Source organism: Scyliorhinus canicula, chromosome 8, assembly GCF_902713615.1.
Source record: "Scyliorhinus canicula chromosome 8, sScyCan1.1, whole genome shotgun sequence".
Lineage (NCBI taxonomy): Eukaryota > Metazoa > Chordata > Chondrichthyes > Carcharhiniformes > Scyliorhinidae > Scyliorhinus > Scyliorhinus canicula.
Window position 1 is genome coordinate 103,792,281 of NC_052153.1, and position 21,369 is coordinate 103,813,649.

Below are 21,369 nucleotides of genomic sequence, written 5' to 3' on the forward strand. Positions count from 1 at the left end.
GGGGGGGGGGGGGAGTCGCAGCACCGAGAGGTGGAGGGGGCAAAGGCACAGCACCGGGGGGTTAGGCAGCGGGGGGGGGGGCACAGCACCGGGGGGGGGGGTTGGGCAGCAGGGGGGGCACAGCGTCGGGGGGTTGGGCAGCAGGGTGGGCACAGCACGGGGGACTGGGCAGCCGGGGGGGCACAGCACCGGGGGACTGGGAAGCGGGGGGGGGGGGGAGACACGGGAAGGCACAGCACCATGGGGTTGGGGGGGGCGAGTCACAGCGACGGGCGGGGGGGGGGGGGTGGTAACACCAGAGCTATAGGGTGCAGCCCTGGGGGTGGGTGGCATAGTGTGAGGGGTGGAGGGGTGCAGTGCCAGAGGTGGGGGGCACAGCACCAGGGGACTGGTGCAGCGTCAGGGCTGTGGGGCACAGTGGCAGTGAAGGGGGCACATCACCGGAGAGGTAGTATCAGGGATCACAGCGTCGGAGGGGCAGGATGCTATCCAAACCAGTTCGCTCTTCACCCCCCACCCCACAAAAACCTGTCGCCGACTGCATCCTTCCCCTCACCGTTTGAATGCTGGACAATGCCTTCGTGGCCCCGATGTTATTTGGAGGTGCCTGTGCACCCAGCCGCACGCACACTTCACCTACCCCACAACAACAACCTCATCCCCGAGCCGCGGCTGACTGACAGGCTCCCCAGCCAACCATTTGTCCACTTTGTCAACCGTCAGCCAATGGGAACACGGTGAAGCACAGGAGCAGAGTGACAGCTCCCGCCCAATCCTTTGTTTGAAGTTGAAAGGAATTATCTCCCGGCTCGTAGCGGTCAACAATTCCAACAATAACGGGAAAGAACCAGAACCCGGATTCAAATTTCTAAAGGGTTCTTCTCTCTCACCTCGTTAACGACATGCGCTTTGAATCCTTACCGTTTCAGGTGAGCCACGGACTGGAGCCACTGCCCGTTCCCGTCAGGGAGACCGCTCTGCTCCCGATTCCTCTCGCCGCCCCGGCCCTGTCCTGTGCTGCCCGAGCCCCGCCTCAGCGCCAGCCCCCTCGCCCGGCCCGGCCACACCCCCGCCCCCAGCGCCAGCCTCAGTAGGGTTCCCGCAGCAAAGTGGACAGTTTGCAGCTGTCTTAACTTCTTTTATCGGCAAACTGGTGATTTTATGGCCAGCGCCAGGAATGTTCAAATAACGCATTTTTTCCTCTTATTTCAGGTTTCGAAAGAACTCGGTTTTTGGGATACGATTTTCCAGGCTCCGCCCGTCACCGGAGGGAGGAAACTTGCCCAGTTTGAGAATGGAGCCAGTTAATGCTGCTCGCCCGCATTGTTGAGGGCCATTGCGGGATTTTGTTTGCAGGCTGGATCAGAGACTGATTAGATGCTTGGGGGCGGCAACCTTGGGTGGATGGACCTAGTCATGGCCACTGAGCCCATTAAAGGGAGCATGGCTTCGAGGAGCACTCAGCCATTCACAGAAAGATGCCATTGGGTGCTGTGAGGAGAGTGGTCTTTGCCATGCTTGGACAGTGCATGTGGGGCGTGGGAGGGAGGGTTACAGACATCATTGCAAGAGCAGCTGAACCAACCGAAGTCAAACTTATGATTCTCAGCTATTGGGCCCGGTGGTGATGAAGATCACTATCCACAGCAGCAGAGGTTGAGCCCTACACATGAGGTGGGCAGGGGGTCAAGGGGAAGGAAGGCAACAGAGTCCATACCCTCAGTATACGGTATACTACCAAAGACAGAATTAGCTGCACATGTTGGAGAGGGTCACTGAGAATTATACCTTCTCTCGTCAAGCACAGAGGGAGGCAATTCGACCCATCATGCTTGTGGCAGCTCTTTCGTCATGCAATTCAATTAATCGCATTCCACTATTCTATCCACTTGGCCTTGTAATTTTTTCCTTCTCAAGTATTTATGCAATTCGCTATTGAATGTTTTTATTGAAACTGCAACCTTTTCAGATAGTTTATTCAAAATCACGGCAAATCACTGTGTTTTAAAAAAAAGTTTTGCCATGTTGTCGCTGATTCTTTTGTCAATCACCTTAAATCTGTGTCCTCTGGTTACTTATCCTTCTGCCAGTGGAAAAAGCTTTTCTTATTTACACTCGGGGTGGAATTTTCTATTCTCTGCACAGATTGCTGATTGAGGTGAGAAAACCGGTGTCCAGCTCACAGGCTGCACAGTCTGCTTTTTGCTCTAGATAATCCAACACCATGCAGAACACATCTAGTGGCAGGGCAGGACTTGAAAAAGACGGTAGCTGGGAATCCCCAGATGGGGCACACTTTTTAAAGGGAATTTCATGGACTTCTAGTTGTGTGAGAAGAGATTGCATTCTGTTTGCAATTAGAGGCATGACCAAATATTTCAAATTGTTTTTAGTAAGTGGAGTTCTAGTATTTTTACTTGTGCTTTCTCATTAAAATTTCAAATTTCCATCGGTTTTTCCAAAATAATGATATCAAACTGAATTTAATTTGTTTATTTACCGACCTCATTATGAAAATCCAAAATATTTAGCCAAATGTCTAAAAATAATGATGACAAAGGTGAGCCTGACCGAACGGGCTCTTTGTGCCTGAGCAGCTTCTTGCGCGATTTGCAATGTGGGAGTTGGAGATCTCACGCGAAATCGCGATCTGGATCTCACCCTCACTGGGCGGGATCCAGATTTGTATATTTATGTGAGGAGTTAGGCTCATTTAAATATGTTGGCGCCAGATTCTCCCAAGGCCCAGGATCAAGTGCCCATGCCTGGGAGACCTCGCCATGATGCAATTCAGCACTGGTCCACATTTCATAATAACACCTGGGGACGTCTCCCATGCCATTGGCGGTCCCTGGGTGGTCGGGCTCCATGCATGGCGGTACCCTGGCACTCATGCCAGGGTGTCCAGATGGTATTGCCAGGTTGCACAGCCCGTGATTTGGCCCAGAGGTGCCAAGCTGCCCATATGAGGTGGGGTGAGGGGAAGCTCGAGGATTCCCTAACAGATAAGCTGAGGGGGAGGGGGGGGGGGGGGTCCAGAGATCAGGGGTGGCATTTAGAAATGGCTCTCCAATCTCTTCCTGTACTGAGAAGCTGAAGGAATGAAGCTAAGTGCAGTCTCAGCGGTGTGTTCCTCAAAGAGTCGTGTTTGATACTGGGGTCATTCTTGGCACTGGAGATGCCAAGAAACACCCAGCTAAACGTGCCTAAAATGGGTCTTTTTTTCCCTGATAAATCCCACCTGCCATCTTTTACATGGAACAATTTTTCAAATCACACCACAAGCGTAATCAAGAAAATTGATTCAAAACCAAAGGAGGTCATTTGAAGAACCTGGTCAAACCAATGTGTCTTTGAATATAAAAGTTGGCAAAGTAATTTCAACATAGATAAGAGTGAGAGGTGCATTTGGATAATAAAAAAAAAAATTCCTAAAGTAAAAACTATAGGGTGCTGCAAGTCAAAATTCAGCATTTCTAAACCAAATGCTTGGCAAATATTGTGCATTCATTTGCCTTGTTTCTCCTCCCAAATGTATTGCCTCCTACCTTACTGCCCACCTTACCAATCTATTAATATCTTCTCGCAGTTGTTATGGGCCAGGGTTTAGAGAACCCCAAAGTGTATCATGGAGTTCACCTGACCCACAACTTTTAATAGATTGTGGTATGGGAGCACGCGGTCCACTCTACAGGTGTGGTACAGCAGAAATGGAAAAGTATTTTTTAAAGCAAATCAATGTTTATTCTATGAACTCAAGTTATCCTTTTGAAAACATACAGTGAACATCTGAGCAATCATCAATTCAAATACAACCCCCAAAGAATACAATACTAAGTAATCCTTAATAACTTCCCAAACAACATCCAGAAGACAAAAGAAACGCCTTTTAACAGATTACATTTTAACAGGTTTACATTCGCTACTGAAAACATTTATAATTCTGAATTCACAAAATGATCAAGAGATAGCCTTTTCATGGCAGAGAGATCAACAGTACACCTGCTTTGTCTGGCTTCAGTTCCAACACTGAAAACAAAACTAAAACACACCCTGCAGCAAACAGCCTAAAGCGATGGTAATAAGCTGACAGACAGCCCAGCTCCATCCACACTCTGACATCACTGACAAACACCCATTTCTTAAAGGTACATTTCTTAAACACCCATTTCTTAAAGGTACTCTCACATGACTCCTCCCCCCAAGGAAAAAAACCCATCAACTTCAAGATGATTTCATTTTTCACCTTTTCACTATCCTTTAAGAAATGCACACAGTAAATATACTTTTTAGTTTCAAAAAACAGCACACGCAAACAGGTATAATAATATAGTCCATTTTTTTCATTCCTCCAACTGAAATCCTTCTCAATTGATAGTCTCTTTGAACAAGAAGGTCTCTGCATGATCCATCCATTTCTCTATGCCTCGGCATTTCTCTTTAAAGTCAGTTACTTTCGTTCAATCTGATCACAGAGTCTCTTGTAATACTCCAACACACGAGCATTGGTCATCACAGCTTTCAGGCAGTCAAATGCCTGTCCACTGAAACTTTCGATGTTTCTTCAGCAAGTCCATCAGCGGAGCACCGCGCTGTAAAAATTTTTGACAAATGTTCGATCAAATCCACTCATGCCGAGAAATCGCATTATTTCCCATCGTCTTGAGGGTATCGGAAACTCCTCAATAAATGTTGTCTTCACACCCCGTGGGACCATTCGTTCCTGTCCGATTGTATGGCCAAGGAAAGTGAATTGGGCCTTTCTAAATTCACATTTGGCAAGGTTTATCACCAAACGCACCTCCTGAAGTCGGTCGAATAACTCCATCAGATGTTTCAAATATCCTGTCCATGTCTGGCTGAAAATTACCAGATCGTCGATGTATACCACACAATTGGGTAATCCTGAAACAACTTTGTTAGTTAACCGTTGAAATGTGGTTGGTGCGTTTTTCATGCCAAATGGCATAACTTTGAATTGGTGTACACCATCTGGAGTCACAAAAGCTGAAATCTCCTTAGCCCTTTCAGATAAAGGTATCTGCCAGTAACCTTTAAGTAAATCCAGTTTGGAAATAAAAGCTGATTGTCCCACTTTCTCAATGCAATGCTCCAAACGGATAGGATAAGAGTCCGTTCTTGTAACTGCATTAACCGTTCTATAGTCCACACACAACCATTGGGTACCGTCTGGTTTTGGTACCATCACTATGGGTGAGCTCCATTGGCTGCAATCCACTTCAATTATGCCATATTTAAGCATACTCTCAATCACTTTGTTCTTCTGTGCCAATTTTAAAGGGTTAAGTCTATGGATGTTGTTTGATTGGAACAGCATTTCGCACATCTACATCATGTATGGCTATTTTAGTACTTCCCAATTTATCTCCATAATCTGGCCCATATGATATCAATAACTCTTTCAGGTCAGTTCATTTTTCCTCTGGAAGGTAACTCAACAATTTATCCCAATTTTTAAGAACATCCTCGTTTTCCAATTTAATTTGAGGTATGTCAAATTCACAGTCATCTGGATTTGGTTCGTCATTTTGAGTTAGAATCATTAAAACCTCCGTTTTCTCTCCTTCCCTTTCAAAGTACCTTTTAAGCATATTCACCTGACACACTCGGTGAGTCTTCCTTCTATCTGGTGTTTTTCCCACATAATACACCTCACTTAATTTCCTTTCAATCTGATACAGTCCACAAAACCTTGTTTTTAAAGATTCACAGACCACTGGTAACAACACAAAAACTTAATCTCCACTGGCAAAACTACGAACTATGGATTTCTTGTCTGCTACCCATTTCATCACATTTTGTGCAACTTTTAAATGTTGTCTAGCCAATTCACCTGCTCTATTTAATCGTTCCCTAAAATTTTACACGTAATCCAATAATGTAAGTTCTGATTTCTCACTCACCAATATTTCCTTAATTTAAGTGGTCCTCTTATCTCATGACCAAAAATTAGTTCAAAAGGACTGAATTTGGTTGACTCATTAGGTGCATCCCTAATTGCAAACAGTATGAATGGAATTCCTTTATCCCAATCCTCTGGATAATCGGGACAATAAGCCCTCAACATAGACTTTAATTCCTGAAGCCACCTTTCTAACGCTCCCTGCGATTCTGGATGGTTTGCAGTTGATTTAAATTGTTTTATTACTAAGCTATCAATAACTTATTTGAATAACCTTGAGGTAAAATTCGATCCTTGATCTGATTGTATTTCTGTGGGTAGTCCATTTCGAGTAAAGAATTTAAGTAATTCCTCCACAATTTTTTTGCTGTAATATTACGGACTGGAATGGCCTCTGGAAACCTAGTCGACACGTCCATTATCGTCAAAAGATATTGATTCCCACTTTTTGTCTTAGGAAGCGGTCCTACACAATCAATTAGGACCCTTGTAAAAGGTTCCTCAAATACTGGAATAGGTGTTAAGGGCACTGGTTTTATCACTGTTGAGGTTTCCCTATTACTTGACGTGTGACATGATTGACAAAATTTAACTACATCTTTATGTCGTCCAGGCCAATAAAAATGTTTCTGGATTGTAGCTTGAGTTTTCCTTATTCCCAAATGACCTCCCACTGGTATCTCATGTGCAACTCGCAACACCTCCTCTGTATACCCTACCGGCAATATGACTTGATGAACTTCTGCCCACTTTTCATCCGTCTGCATATGTAAAGGTCTCCATTTTCTCATCAAGGCATCACTTTTACGGTAATAACACTCTGGTATACACTCTGATTCCTCTTCCGTGTATGCTTTCTGATACATCTGTTTTATTTCTACATCTTTATGTTGTAACTGCCAATTTTCCTGAACTAAAAATATGAAATGAAAATCGCTTATTGTCACGAGTAGGCTTCAATGAAGTTACTGTGAAAAGCCCCTAGTCGCCACATTCCGGCGCCTGTTCGGGGAGGCTGTTACGGGAATTGAACCGTGCTGCTGGCCTGCCTTGGTCTGCTTTCAAAGCCACCGATTTAGCCCAATGTGCTAAACAGCCCCCTCATCCGCCTCATCCTCCACCTGTTCTTCTTTTTCAACCATCTGATCAAAAATCGTTTCTGATAATTGCACTTCAACTTCATCTTCACTCTTTGATTTCTCCTCTTGTCTTAACCTGTGACTTTGCGACCTTGTTACGACACAATCCGGAAAAATCCCAGGATATTCATCCTTCAACACTTCAGTTGTCTGATTTTGCACTGGCTTATCAACCACAGTAGGCATCACTCCCACCTGCGATCCAGCTATATCATTACCCAAGATAAACTGTATTCCTGGACAAGATAGTTTCTCTATTACTCCTACTACCACTTCACCACTCTTCACTGGACTTTCCAACCTTACCTTACATAATGGAACACTACTCCTCTAAACCTGAATTCCACATATTACCACCTTTTCTGGCAACATTCTTCCCAAACTACATAACTCCTCATCTCTTACCATTAAGGATTAACCAGCTCCCGTATCTCTTAAAATTGTGACTTCTTTACCTGCTCCTCCTGATACACATGAGTAAACTTTACCCACACAAGTAAATTATTTAAAGAGATCTGGCACCTTCCTATCAATCACCTCTTGATCAGGCTGTACAATCTTTTGTATCTCCTTTGCTTCACTTGGGCTTTCCTTTACCACTTTAACAAACCCCACTGTCTTATCCTGTCTTAGTGGGCTGCACGGTAGCATTGTGGCTAGCACAATTGCTTCACAGCTCCAGGGTCCCAGGTTCAATTCCGGCTTGGGTCACTGTCTGTGCGGAGTCTGCACATCCTCCCCGTGTGTGCGTGGGTTTCCTCCGGGTGCTCCGGTTTCCTCCCACAGTCCAAAGATGTGCAAGGTAGGTGGATTGGACATGATAAATTGCCATTAGTGTCCAAAATTGCCCTTAGTGTTGGGTGGGGTTACTGGGTTATGGGGATAGGGTGGGGGTGTTAACCTTGGGTAGGGTGCTCTTTCCAGGAGCCAGTGCAGACTCGATGGGCCGATTGGCCTCCTTCTGAACTGTAAATTCTATAGTCTCTATCCTGTTTTACCACATCAGCCTTCCCAGTGCTTTTCTTCAACCACCAACACTGACTTTACATGGCCTTGTTTATTACAGTGAAAACATTTGAAACTTTTCATTTCTTTTCCACCGTCCTGGATTTCTTTTTTAGTCTGAGGTACACTCTCCTTATTATCTCCCATCAGATCACCTTTACCTTATTTTTCATCTCCCCAGTTTCTATCCTTCACAGGCTGAAACTGATGTCGGAAACCAAGCCTAGATTTATGACCTAATTCATAATCATCTGCCAATTCTGCTGCTAACTTCGCAGTTGTAACACTCTGCTCTTCCACATGAGTTCTCACTACATTAGGAATTGAATTTTTAAACTCCTCCAAAAGCATAATTTCTCTGAGAACTTCATACATTTGGTCTATTTTCAAAGCCCTTATCCAGCTTTCTAAATTACTCTGTTTGAGCCTTTCAAACTCCATGTATGTTTGACCAAATTCTTTCCTTAAATTTCTAAACATTTGTCTGTAGGCTTCAGGCACTAATTCATATACACCTAAGATGGATTTTTTCACCTCATATGTCCCATATACCTCCTCCAGTAGTGATGCAAACACTTCACTACCCCTACCTACCAGTTTTGTTTGAATCAGTAATACCCGCATGTCTTGTGACCATTTAATTTGTTTAGCTACCTTCTCAAATGAAATGAAAAAGGCTTCTACCTCCTTCTCATCAAACCTTGGCAATGCTTGGACATATTTAAATAGATTCCCACCAAGCCTTTGACGCTCTTTCTCACTATCCTCATCACGATCATCCAACTGTACGTTTCCCTTTACGTCTGCCAATTTTAACTGACTGTCATGTTTCATGGTCATTTTCTGAAGTTCAAACTCTCTCTCTTTATCTTTTTCCCTGATCTGTATCTCCCGTTCTCTTTCTTTTTGTTCTGCGAGGGCTAATCTTTCTTTTCTCCTTTCTTCTCTCTCTCTTTTCTTTTTCCTCACTATCTCTTTCTTTTTCCACTCTCTCTCTTTTTCCTCTCTTTCATATTCAAGCTGCTTTAAATCTTTCTCATGTTCCATTTGTTTAATTTGTAACTGAATTTTTGCCATTTCCAATGAGTCAAACTGTATCTCAGGCAACTTTAAATGCTTAGCCACTGCCATAATTACCTCATCTTTTCGCATTTTGTCAGGTAATGTTAACTGCACTGTTTTTGCCAAATCTAACAGCCTGGTTTTAGTCTCTGTCCGTAAGGCACTGTGTGTGACCGTCTCCACCCCCAAAAACTTCAGAGCCTCTGAAAGAGCCATTGTCCACAACACACACCCCACTTAAACTAAAATACCTCACCTGAAAAGCAACCACAATATGCTCACCCCTCACTGTCTTTAAGTTCACTAAGCCAATCCAATAGATAGACTTTTATCCCAGATGAGCCCCCAATTTGTTCTGGGCCAGGGTTTAGAGAACCCCAAAGTGTATCATGGAGTTCACCTGACCCACAACTTTTAATAGATTGTGATATGGGGATCACACGGCCCACTCTACAGGTATGGTACAGCAGAAATGGAAAAGTATTTTTTTAAGCAAAACAATGTTTATTCTATGAACTCACGTTAACCTTTTTAAAACATACAGTGAACATCTTAGCAACCATCAATTCAAATACAACTCCCAAAGGCTACAACACTAAGTAATCCTTAATAACTTCCCAAACAACATCCAGAAGACAAAATAAACACCTTTTAACAGAAGCAAATCAAGTTTACATTCACTACTGGAAACATTTAAAATTCCGAATTCACGAAATGATCAAGAGATAGTCTTTTCATGGCAGATAGATCAACAGTACACCTGCTTTGTCTGGCTTCAGCTGCAACACTGAAAATAAAACTAAAACACACTGCAGCAAACAGCCTAAAACAAAAATAAAAAGCTGTACAGACCGCCCAGCTCCACCCACACTCTGACATCACTGATAAACACCCATTTCTTAAAGGCACATTTCTCAAACACCCATTTCTTAAGGGTACTCTCATATGACATAGTCAACAGATCTCTTCTTCACTGTCAACCACATGACTAATTTGCATTGGAATTCTTAATCATGCCTCTTACATTTAAGTCTAAATCATTCATATGTACACAAACATTGAAGCACCCAGTTATGAGACCTGCAGAACCCTATTGAAAACAGCCTTCCTGTCACAAAAACATTCATTCACCAAGCTGTCATTTAACTTGAGATCCTATGAATTTCAATTTACTGAGCAGTCTATCATGTGGAACTTTCTCAAAAACCTTGTTCAAACTCCAATAGATTACATCAACCTTTACATCAACAATTACTTCAACTCTTGTTACTTCCTCCAAAAATGTAATCAAGTTAGTCAAACACAGCTTTCCCTTAATAAATTTACACTGGCTAATGGCTACACAAGTTAAATTTGGTCCGATTAATAGACCAAATGAAGGACGATTTCCAAAGGTGGGACACGCTCTCGTTGTCACTAGCTGGGAGGGTGCAGACAGTGAAAATGACGATCCTCCCGAGATTCCTGTTTGTGTCTCCCCATCTTTATTCCACAGTCCTTTAAACGGGTCAATAAGGTGATCACAGGCTTTGTATAGGCAGATAAGACCCCGCGAGTAAAAAAGGGGATGCTGGAGTGAAGCCGGGGGGGAGAGCGGGCTGGCATTCCTGAACTGGCAATGGAAGAGACATGTGGGACCGGAGGGAACATCGGTCTGGTCTCCAATCTGTAATAATTACCAGTTTGCCCCTGGAAGGCTGGGTGCAGGGTTCCGGAGATGGCAGATAGCAGGGATTGAGAGGATGGGAGATATGTTTATAGAGGGGAGCTTTTCTAGCCTGAGAGAGCTGGAGGGCAAATTTGGATTGACGAGAGGAAATGAGTTTAGGTACCTGCAGGTGCTGGACTTCCTACCCAGTCAGGTCTCAACCTTCCCGCTCCTGCCGCCCAAGGGGATACACGACAGGGTAGTTTCCAGAATGTGGGTGAGAGAAGGGAGGGTTTCTGTCATTTACAAGGAGCTTATGGGGTCAGAGGAGATGCAGACCGAGGAGTTGAAACGCAAGTGGGAAGAGGAGTTAGGAGGAGAGATAGAGGATGGTCTCTGGGCGGACGCATCGAGTAGAGTCAACGCATCCACATCATGTGCCAGGCTCAGCCTGATACAGTTCAAGGTCGTTCACCGGGCTCACATGACAGTGGCCCAGATGAGCGGGTTCTTTGGGGTAGAAGACAGGTGTGAAAAATGTGCGGGAGGACCAGCGAACCATTTCCATATGTTCTTGGCATGCCCGAAGCTGAGGGGATTCTGGCAGGGGTTTGCGGATGTCACGTCCAAATGTTGCAAACAAGGCTGGCACCGAGTCCAGAGATGGCGATTTTTGGAGTATCGGAATACCCGGGAATCCAGGAGGAGAAAGAGGCAGACATTGTAGCCTTTGCTTCCCTGGTAGCCTGGAGACGGATACTATTAGCTTGGAGGGACCCAAAGCCACCAAAGGTGGAGACCTGGCTAACGGACATGGCTAGCTTTCTGGTGAGGTCAGTCAGTTTGACCACCTCGGGGTAGTTGGAAAAGTAGTCAACTAGGAGAACATAGTCTCGGCCCTTGGCATGGAACAGGTCAACACCAACTTTGGACCATGGGAGGTCACCATTTTATGCGGCTGTAGAGTCTCTTTAAGCTGAGCCGGCTGGAACCTTTGACATGTTGGGCAATTGAGGATCGTGTTGCCGATATTTTGGCTGATGCCTGGCCAATATACTGCCTCTAGGGCTCGACGGCAACACTTTTCGACCCCCAGGTGACCCTCGTGGATTTGGCTGAGGACCAACTCTCGCATGCTCTGTGGGATCACAATTCTGTCCAGCTTCATTAGTATGCCGTCTACCACCTCTAGATCGTCCTTTACATTATAAAACTGGGGGCACTGCCCCTTTTGCCAACCATCCGTGAGATGCCTCATGACCCGCTGGAGTAGAGGATCCATGACCGTCTCCTGACGAATTTGCACGACCCTTTCATCAGTGGCCGGAAAGTTGGAGGCACAGAATTGCACTTGCACGTCTATTTGACAGACAAAGTCAGTCTGCTCACATGGTGTCATGATAGATCTGGAGAGTGCATCGGCCACAATGAGCTCTTTGCCCGAGGTGTACACCAGGTCGAAATCGTAGCGGCAGAGTTTGAGGAGGATACGTTGTAGCCGTGGCGTCATATGTTTGAGGTCTTTCTGGATGATGTGAACCAATGGCCTGTGGTCCGTCTCGACCGTGAATTTGGGGAGGCCATACACACAATCATGGAATTTGTCGATCCCTGTTAGGAGGTCCAGGCATTCTTTTTCAATCTGAGCATATCGTTGCTCAGTGGGTGTCATGGCTCTAGAGGCATATGCGACTGGGGCCCAGGAGGAGGAGTCATCCCGCTGGAGGAGCACTGCCCCAATGCCAGCCTGGCTCGCGTCGGTGGATATTTTCATCTCCTTGGCGGGGGTGAAAAACGGCAGCACCGGGGCCTTGGTGAGTTTCGCCCTGAGCTCACGCCACTCTTGCTCATGAGCGGGTAGCCACTGGAAGTCCGTCGTTTTTTTAACGAGATGGTGGAGAGCTGTGGTGTGTGATGCAAGGTTGGGGATAAACTTCCCAAGGAAGTTGACCATCCCTAGGAAGCGGAGGACAACCTTCTTGTCCTTCGGGGTCTTCATGGCATTGATTGCCGACACCTTGTCTGCATCTGGCTGCACGCCTTGCTGCAAAATGTGGTCGCCAAGGAATTTGATTTCTGATTGACCAAACGAGCATTTGGCTCTGTTGAGTCGGAGGCCATGCTCGTGGATCCTGTGGAACACCCGCTTGAGGCAATCGATGTGCTCCTGAGGAGTTGTGGACCAGATAATTATATCATCGATGTACACTCGCACCCCCTCGATGCCCTCCATCATTTGTTCCATTATCCGGTGGAACAACTCTGAGGCGGAGATGATGCCAAAGGGCATGTTAAATGTGCACAGCTTTCGACTGGACGCGTCCAGCTGTATTTGCCAAAACTCCTTGGAGGCATCCAGCTACGTGAAGAACTTGGCATGAGCCATCTCACTGGTTAGCTCCTCTCATTTAGGTATTGGATAGTGTTCCCTCATGGTGTTACGGTTCAAATCTTTGGGGTCGATACAGATTCGTAGTTTCCCTGATGGCTTTTTGACACAAACCATGGAGCTAACCCAGTCCGTGGGTTCCGTGACCTTAGAAATGACGCCCTGGTCCTGGAGGCCTTGCAGCTGCTGCTTGAGGCGGTCTTTAAGGGGTGCCGGCACCCAACGCGGTGCGTGGACCACAGGGGTGGCATTTGGCTTCAACAGGTTTTGTATCGGTAAGGGAGTGTGCCCATACCTTCGAACACGCTATGGTATTGTTCTATGATGTCATCAAGATGGGCTTGGAAGTTAACATCTGGCGAGGCCGTTGCCTCTGCGGACGACATGGTGTGAACTTGCTGCACAAGGAGTTTGCAGGCCCGAGCACCGAGCAGGGAAGCTCTGTTGGTTCCTACAATTTCAAAACGCAGCGTTGCTTTTGAAGAACGATGGGACACCGCGAGTTGGCATGAGCCACTGGCAGCAATGCCATTGCCATTGTAGTTGAGGAACTGGCAGGCCGGTGGCAGAGTGCGTGGCTTGATGCGGATGGTGTCAAGGTCAGACTTTGAAAGGAGGTTTGCTGAAGTGCCGGTGTCCAGCTTGAAGTGTATACGAGCCTTGTTGACCGTAAGGGTGGCACACCACTCGTCGTCCCGATCAATGCTCATTATTGGGAGTTGTTTCACCATCGTTGATAAAGGCAGCGTATGCTTGGTGATGATGCCCACCCAGAATGGGGATGTGAGGCCCTCAGTGTCGGGATCTGGAAGAATGTCGGGGTCGGAGTCTGTGATGGGTTGCAGTACTGACTGGACGCTCCTGCACTGTGGCTGGGATCGCTGTGTGTTGGGCAGTGGAGCAGATCTGCAAAGGGCTGCGTAATGGCCAAGCTTGCCACACTGGAGACAGCGTCGAGATTTCACGGGACATTGCCGGTTTAAATGGGCGGAGCTACAGTTGGAGCACGTCATGGCACCACCATCAGGACGTTCCGTGCGCCCCCGCGCATGCGCAGTGCGGTCGAACGATGTGTGCTCTTACGCGGTTCGGTCGTCGGCCTTGCCGTCCCCTTGGTCGTGGCGCGCATGTGCAGGAACCCGGGAAAAGCACAAAATGGCCACCGTCATCCAGACATAGGCCCTGCATTTGTTTGATGACCTGCACCCGTTCCGCACCGTAGGGGTTTTGCCGTGCCGTTTCTGCCGCCTTGATATAGGAGTACCGGTTGTTAGTGTGCTCGTGGAGGACGCAGGTCTCGATGGCGATGGTAAGGGTGAGCTGCTTAACTTTTAGGAGCTGCTGGCAAAGGGGATCGAAGTGGACCCCGAAAAGGATCTGATCCCGGATCATGGAATCGGAAGTGGAGCTATAGTTGCATGACTGCGCGAGGATGCGGAGATGGGTTAGAAAGGACTGAAAAGATTCATCCTTACCCTGAAGCCTCTGCTGGAACACATAGCGTTCAAAGCTTTCATTGACTTTGATGACACAGTGGCTGTCGAACTTCAGCACGACTGTTTTAAACTTCATCTTGTCCTCGCCTTCAGCAAAGGTGAGGGAGTTGAAGATATGGATAGCGTGGTCCCCGGCTGTAGAAAGGAAGAGAGCGATCTTCCTGGCATCTGATGTGGCCTCGAGGTCAGTGGCTTCAAGATACAGCTGGAACTTCTGCTTGAAAATCTTCCAGTTGGCACCGAGGATGCCGGCGATGCGGAGCTGCGGGGGAGGGTGGATGCTGTCCATGCTACCGGATGGCTGATCGCTGGTCAAAGGCAGATTATCTCAAGGTAGGTCTGTCAAACTCGAGCATAACTCACTGGTACCATGATGTGTTGGGTAAGCTGGGTCTGCGAGGACTGCATTTACTGCAGTGGTGAGAGAGACAGGCTTCCAACACTTGAAGAAATGCAACTCGATTTTATTGAACACTTAACTATAATACATGATTTAACTGTGCGTTGACACTATGCTGACTTGACTGGAGACCTGAGGCTAACCTGACCAGACTATCTTACTACCACATGGTGTTTGTTCTAGTTGCTGCTCATAAGCTCTGACTGTCTCAGAGTCTGGATCCCGAGAGAGCGGGAAAACTAGTGCCCTCTGGCTTTATAGTGGTTGTGTCCTGTCTGGTGATTGGCTGCTGTATTCTGTGTGTTCACTGGTCATCCTGTGTGTCAATCACTGCTAGTCTGCACAGCATCATATACCTGGATGTATATTATGACACCCAGCGCCGGCCCTAGGGTTGCTGGCGCCCCGGGCAAGCTGAACTTCGGCGCCCTTGGGGGGGGGCGGGGGCGAGGGGGGGGGGGGGGGGCGGGGGGGGGGGCCGAGGGGCGGGGGGGGGGCGATGGGCGGGGGGGGGCTGAGGGGCGGGGGCGGGGCCGAGGGGAGGGGCCGAGGGGCGGCAGGGCGGGGCCGAGGGGCGGGAGGGGCGGGGTGGCGGGGCGGGGCGGGGGGGGCAGACCCGAGGGGGGGGTGGGGGGGCGGACCCGAGGGGGGGGGGCGGGGGGGGGCGGACCCGCGGGGGGGGCGGACCCGAGGGGGGGGGCCGAGGGGGGGCGGACCCGGGGGGGGGGGGACCGAGCGGGGGAGCGGACTGAGCGGGGGGGCCGCCCTGGGGGAGGGCGGCCACCGCGCATGCGCTGGTTGGCACCTGCCCAACTGCGCATGCGCGGGACCCGAGTCTCTGGCGACTGCCCGAGTTGCCGGTGCCTTGAGCCGGCCCTGATGACACCTACTACATCCTGAATGCCAGGCTCTTCCCACTTCAGTATTCCATGCCCTAATCCCACCCTCTGTCCTCCCCTGACTCTTTCTTCCATGCCCCAACTCTACTCAACGCACCCCCACTCACTTGCCCTTGCTGGTCCCGAAGCTTAATTTTCCCACCCTGGTAAGAGGATGAATGATCTCATCCAAGCCGCCAGGGTTAAGTCCATTATTTCATGACTCTTAACTCATGGATTCACTGGCATCTCACACACTGCCACCTCAAGGGACATCACCATATCTTCATCAAGCACATATCTTCTCAAGCTTATGTCCTCATCCCCTCCATTGCCCCACTCATCACACACAAATGCCAGGCATGCTTATAGGCTGCATGCATCCTACTCACACTCTTCCCATATGTCTTTATGCAGAACAATAACAGGGGAGGTCCCAGACCGGATGTGGAGTGGCCGACATTAGGGTCCTCACTTCCTTTGAGGAGCATACCATTGTGCTCGCTGAGAAGGATATCGACCGTGCCTATGGCAACAGGAAAATGGGCGGTGCACACCCAAGTGAGCATCCTGCACCAGCTCATCCCATAGGCAATAATACTGTGAGTGCATTGTCCTCTTTTCAAGTCTTCTGCCATGTACTGATTTTCTCTACACTAGTTCATTTGTACCTCTAGAAAGCACTGTAGACACCTGCAAGCCAGGCCCTCAACTCCAGTTCTAAGAACACCTCAGAACACAGCGTTCACATACACCCACCACATGTGCAGATACATGCACCTCAGTGGGATGTAGATGTAGTTGAATGGAGCCATAAATAACTTCAGCTTCCTCTATAATTAGCCGGAAGATTTCATGGCCCCCAACCACAAACTTTGTGGCTTCGCCTCCAACTTCACCCTTGACATTAGTCACTGCCTCAGTGAGAATCAGAGTGTTTACAACCGTGGATTCTATATAACCTCAAGCTGAATTTATGACACAGTGGCCATAATTCTCTGGCCGTTGTGATTCCTGCTGGTTGCACACCCCTGCCAGTGGCATGGGGTGACGTCAATGGAAAATCCCAATGACAAGTGGCAAGAGTATAGAATCCCACTGCCAGTGAACGGCATGCCACCAAAAAACACAAGGCTGGGGAACCGGAGAATCCAGCCGTACATCTTCTTCACCACAGAGATCCCCCAAAAGTATGTCCACAAAATTGCCGGTTTCTGCTTCTAGATCAGCCCATGTGCCAGTATAGCCTTTATTCATGCCTTTTTCACCTTCAGGCTCAGTCACTTCAATTGTATTCCTGGCCAACCTTGAAAAACTTCAAATCATCCAAAATTCTGCTTTGTGTATTCATATCCAATGGCAAGTGCCATTAGCATGCCATTCCCATCCTGGCTGAACAATTTTGGTTTCTAGACATCAAATAACTCAATGTTAATATTGTCATTCCTGTTTTATATCCCTCCTTTTCCTCTCTCTTGCTAGCTTTGTAATTTCCTCCAGTTCTACAACATCTGTATTCTTCATTCCTCTGTAAATCTCTCCCCTCTCTTCTCATTGTTCATTGGAAACTGTTCTTTCAGCACCTTTGGCCCTAAGATCTGGATTACTTCCTTAAACTCATCTGCGTTTGCACCTTTCTCTCATCCTTTAGGATGCTTATCAAAACCCATCTCTTTTAATAAACTTTTATTCTTAATCTTTTCTTGTTTCTCTCAGTGTCCATTTTTCCTTACACTTCTGCTAACTGTCTTGTCACTGTTTCCCATATTAAAGGTGCTATATAAATGTAATTTGCTGTTATTGACCAACAATAACAAGAGGGTGATTAAATCTGAGACATATTGGGCTGGATTCTCCAGTTCCCCCAGCCACGTGTTCCTCGGCGGCACGCTCTCGCCGGCAGCTGAATTCTCCGTTCCCAATGGGATTTCCCATTGTGGCCACCCCATGATGCCAGGAAACCCGCGGGCGTGGGCGCACTGCCAGCAGAACGGAGAATCCCGCCGGCAGAGAATTCACCCCATTGCAGTTGCTAATTCCTGTTTTGAATCATCAATTGCTATTGTGTCTTATGTCTCAGAGATGCAACACCCCAGGATATATGACAGCAGGAACTTTATTTGCAATGCTTTAAAATGCCTACTTCTCTGCCAGCCTCGGTTCAACCTCTCTCCCTGAGTGACCACACACAGGCGTAACTAATTACACACAATGAATAGCCAATAGTCAACAAACATTAATCAACAGGGGAGGCGGTGGCATAGTGGTATTGTTACTGAACAGTAATCCAGGGACCTGGGGTAAAAAAAACTGGAATTGAAAGTCAAATAATGTTCAAAAAACCTGTCTGTTTCTCTAATGTCCTTTAGGGAACAAAAGCTGCCATCTTTCTCTGGTCTGGTCTACATATGACTCCAAACCCCTCCCCAGGCTTGTGGTTGACTCTTAAATGCCCTCTGAAATAATCTAGCAAGCCACTCAGTTCAAGGGCAATTAGAGACTGGCAACAAATGCCTTGTCACTAATGTCCACATCTCATAAATAAAACAGATCAATTGGAGACTACAATTACTTTACAAGATATATCATTAGATACGTAAATTCATAAACAGAAATAAGTTGATTTTCATATTTGATGATACGTCTGACATAGCTTGTTTCATAATTGAAATAGAATTTGCTCAGATCAGGACTTATTTAAGTGAATGTATTGCCCTCTTCTGGACAGTTTTGCAAAACCCCATGAACAATTCATATCCATTCATGAAACTCAAATGTAAAACAAATTATCCTCTCCTAACGATTCACTTTGTCAGGCCTCTGCCTGCACACTCTTGAACTTTGGGATGTATACAAGCGTTCCTGGAGCAACGTGCTTCCTGGTACTCATTTGCTTCATGTGTTCTATGTCTCACAATGAGAACACAGGTAAATTGGAAACATATCATGTGAAATACAAGCAGTAATATCTTCCCAAAAAGGATGGATTTGAGTCAGGTTAAAAATGAAAGAAACAGAAACCAGAACCGGAACAAATTCGACAGAGGCAAGTCAGCCATTGACATCTTTTATGGAGAGTAGAGTCGGTGATTCTATTTCTGGTGTTTTTAATTTTAACCTCAGTCAGGTTTTCCCAAACCTCAGGAAACCCAACAGCTGAAAGGAAAGAAAAATGGCCAATGCATCAGGTTAGTGCATTTACACCACTTCTTGTGGACCAAGAGGAGTAGGAGACTACCTTCAGACCCAATAATTTCCCCCCACTGCCGCCCCCCCCCCCCCCCCCCCCTCCCAACACACACCTCCACCCCTCGCTCTGGACAGTCAACAGTCTCCACAACAGTACCTGTCCTGTGATCATCAATCTCCCTCTGCTCCAAATCTGTCAATCCCTAACTTTCCCATGGTTTTCAGATCTACACCCAACAATCTTTCCTCATCTTCCTCCAAAATCTCCCTCACTCTCCAGGACTCTAAATACTGTGATCACCTGCGTGATGCACCCCCCCCCCCCCCCCCCCCCCCCCCCACCCAGCCTATTCTACCCAACACCAACTCAACCTTAGAGATAGCGAATAGTTTTGATCAAAGTATAGAATGATCCTGGATAAAGATGGCCGTACGAACCATCACGTTTATAGGAAATCTTATCTGTCTTGAGCCATCTATCTATACCTCTATATCATCCTAATTGGTTTGGGTGAGAATCAAATGTATTTGATTTGATGGTTAGCTGTCAAACCTTAATGTGCAACATAAGTTCAGAATGTTGCATGTTTGAATATTTGTGTATGTTATGGAATGCGATTCTGTGCTATTATCAAGACTAGTTTCTACTGGTTTTCTGCTGACTTCGCTTTATCCACATTATGAATAATAGTGCCTTCATGTTGCTATGGTGCCTGCTTTGTCCTTGATCACATTACTGGTACAGCTCATGTCTTAATGTCAAACTGTCTTTGAAAATATGTTTGTTAGAACAATAGCTTTTTCATCTTTGGAGATCAAAAAACAACATATTTACTAAGCAATGAGATATGCATGTGTCAGGCTTTTTGTGTCTCTGTTGAAGCTATGTGTTTTATCATGACCCGAGTGCTGAAATCCTCAATTTAAAATGGGTATTAAAACTGGGGCTTAATATTTACACTAAATAGCCTTCTTTTACCTATCAGATCTATCAGGAAATAGTCGATTCCTATCAATACCCCAGGTCAAGGGGGCAATCATTGGCATGCATCAGGGGCACCAGGGCATCAGGGAGTGCCCTGTATTAACAGGAAGGGGTTCCACTCCCTGAATGTTCAAATTGTATGCGACCACCATCTCAAGATCATGCACGTATGTGCCCACTACCCTGGGAGCATGCATGACAGCTACATCCTAGGGCACTGAGAGATCACCGGTGTCTTTGATAAACCCAGGATGACGGGTAGGTTCGTGGAGGACAAGGGATATCTGCTGAGGTCCTGGCTGATGACGCTGGCATGGAGGCCTGCGACCAAGGTGGAGACCCATTTCAATGAATCCACACTGCCGCCCGTGCTGTCGTTGAGCGGTGCTCCAAACTGCTCATGATGCGGTTCCGCTGCCCATACTGTTCTGGTGGGGAACTACAGTACACCCCCAGAGAGTCTCCTGATTTCTGGTGGTCTGCTGTGCCCTTCACAACCTGGCACAGCAGTGCGATAACATGTTGGGCGAGGAAGATGAGAAACATGCGGCCTCATCTGAGGAGGAGGATGCGGACCAGAAGGGGCTGGAGGACAAGCCCGAGGGAGGATTCAGATGATGAAGGACAGTCAGCGGCGAGGCTCCAAGATGCTCAGGAGAACCAGCGAGGTCCTCATCGCCTCCAGATCATCTGAGGATGAGGCTGTGTCTGTCAGCTTTACATCCAGCCCTCCCACCACGCCTCTTCCTCAACCACCCTATTCCCCCCTCCAAAGGTCTATGTAACTTCACTCCAGGGTGAATCTGGAGACTCTGTTGTCACGGTCAAATAGGCAGAAGAGTGATGACTACTCACTGTGAGGAAAGCTCTGGTGCACCTTAGGTTCTGATTAAATCTGACTCCTTTCTTTCTGCTGACAGCACATTCAGCCCCTCACGCACCTTTCGGCACGGAGCACAGTGGTTAGCTGTTGATTCACAGCGCCAAGGATCCGGGTTCGATTCCTGGCTTGAGTCACTGTCTGTGCGGAGTCTGTACGTTCTCCCCGTGTCTGAGTGGGTTTCCTCGGAGTGCTCCGGTTTCTTCCCATAAATCCCAAAAGACATGCTGTTAAATGAATTGGATGTTCTGAATTCTCCCTCAATGTAGCCGAACAGGCGCCGGAATGTGGCGACTAGAGGAATTTCACAATCACTTAATTGAAGTGTTAATGTAAACCTACTTGTGACACTAATAAAGATTATTCAGACCCTCC

General features: G+C 47.1%; 1 protein-coding gene and 1 long non-coding RNA gene across 6 annotated transcripts in view; one reads left to right on the forward strand and one right to left on the reverse strand.

The window, feature by feature from the left end:
* LOC119970423 (synuclein, alpha interacting protein) overlaps positions 1-979 on the reverse strand; it is a 210,131-nt gene extending 209,152 nt beyond the window's left edge. For 3 of the 5 annotated variants that reach the window (XM_038805022.1, XM_038805017.1, XM_038805021.1), the window contains exon 1: positions 922-979. The gene's annotated coding sequence lies outside the window, so the exon portion shown is untranslated. Of the gene's footprint in view, positions 1-556; positions 724-921 lie in introns of those variants that run through there. The other 2 variants (XM_038805020.1, XM_038805019.1) reach the window with 2 other exon arrangements.
* On the forward strand, positions 774-1,957 carry LOC119970424. The gene is made up of 2 exons (XR_005461613.1): positions 774-929; positions 1,213-1,957. It is a non-coding gene; the product is annotated as an uncharacterized LOC119970424 (long non-coding RNA).
* The last annotated feature ends 19,412 nt before the right edge of the window (positions 1,958-21,369 follow it).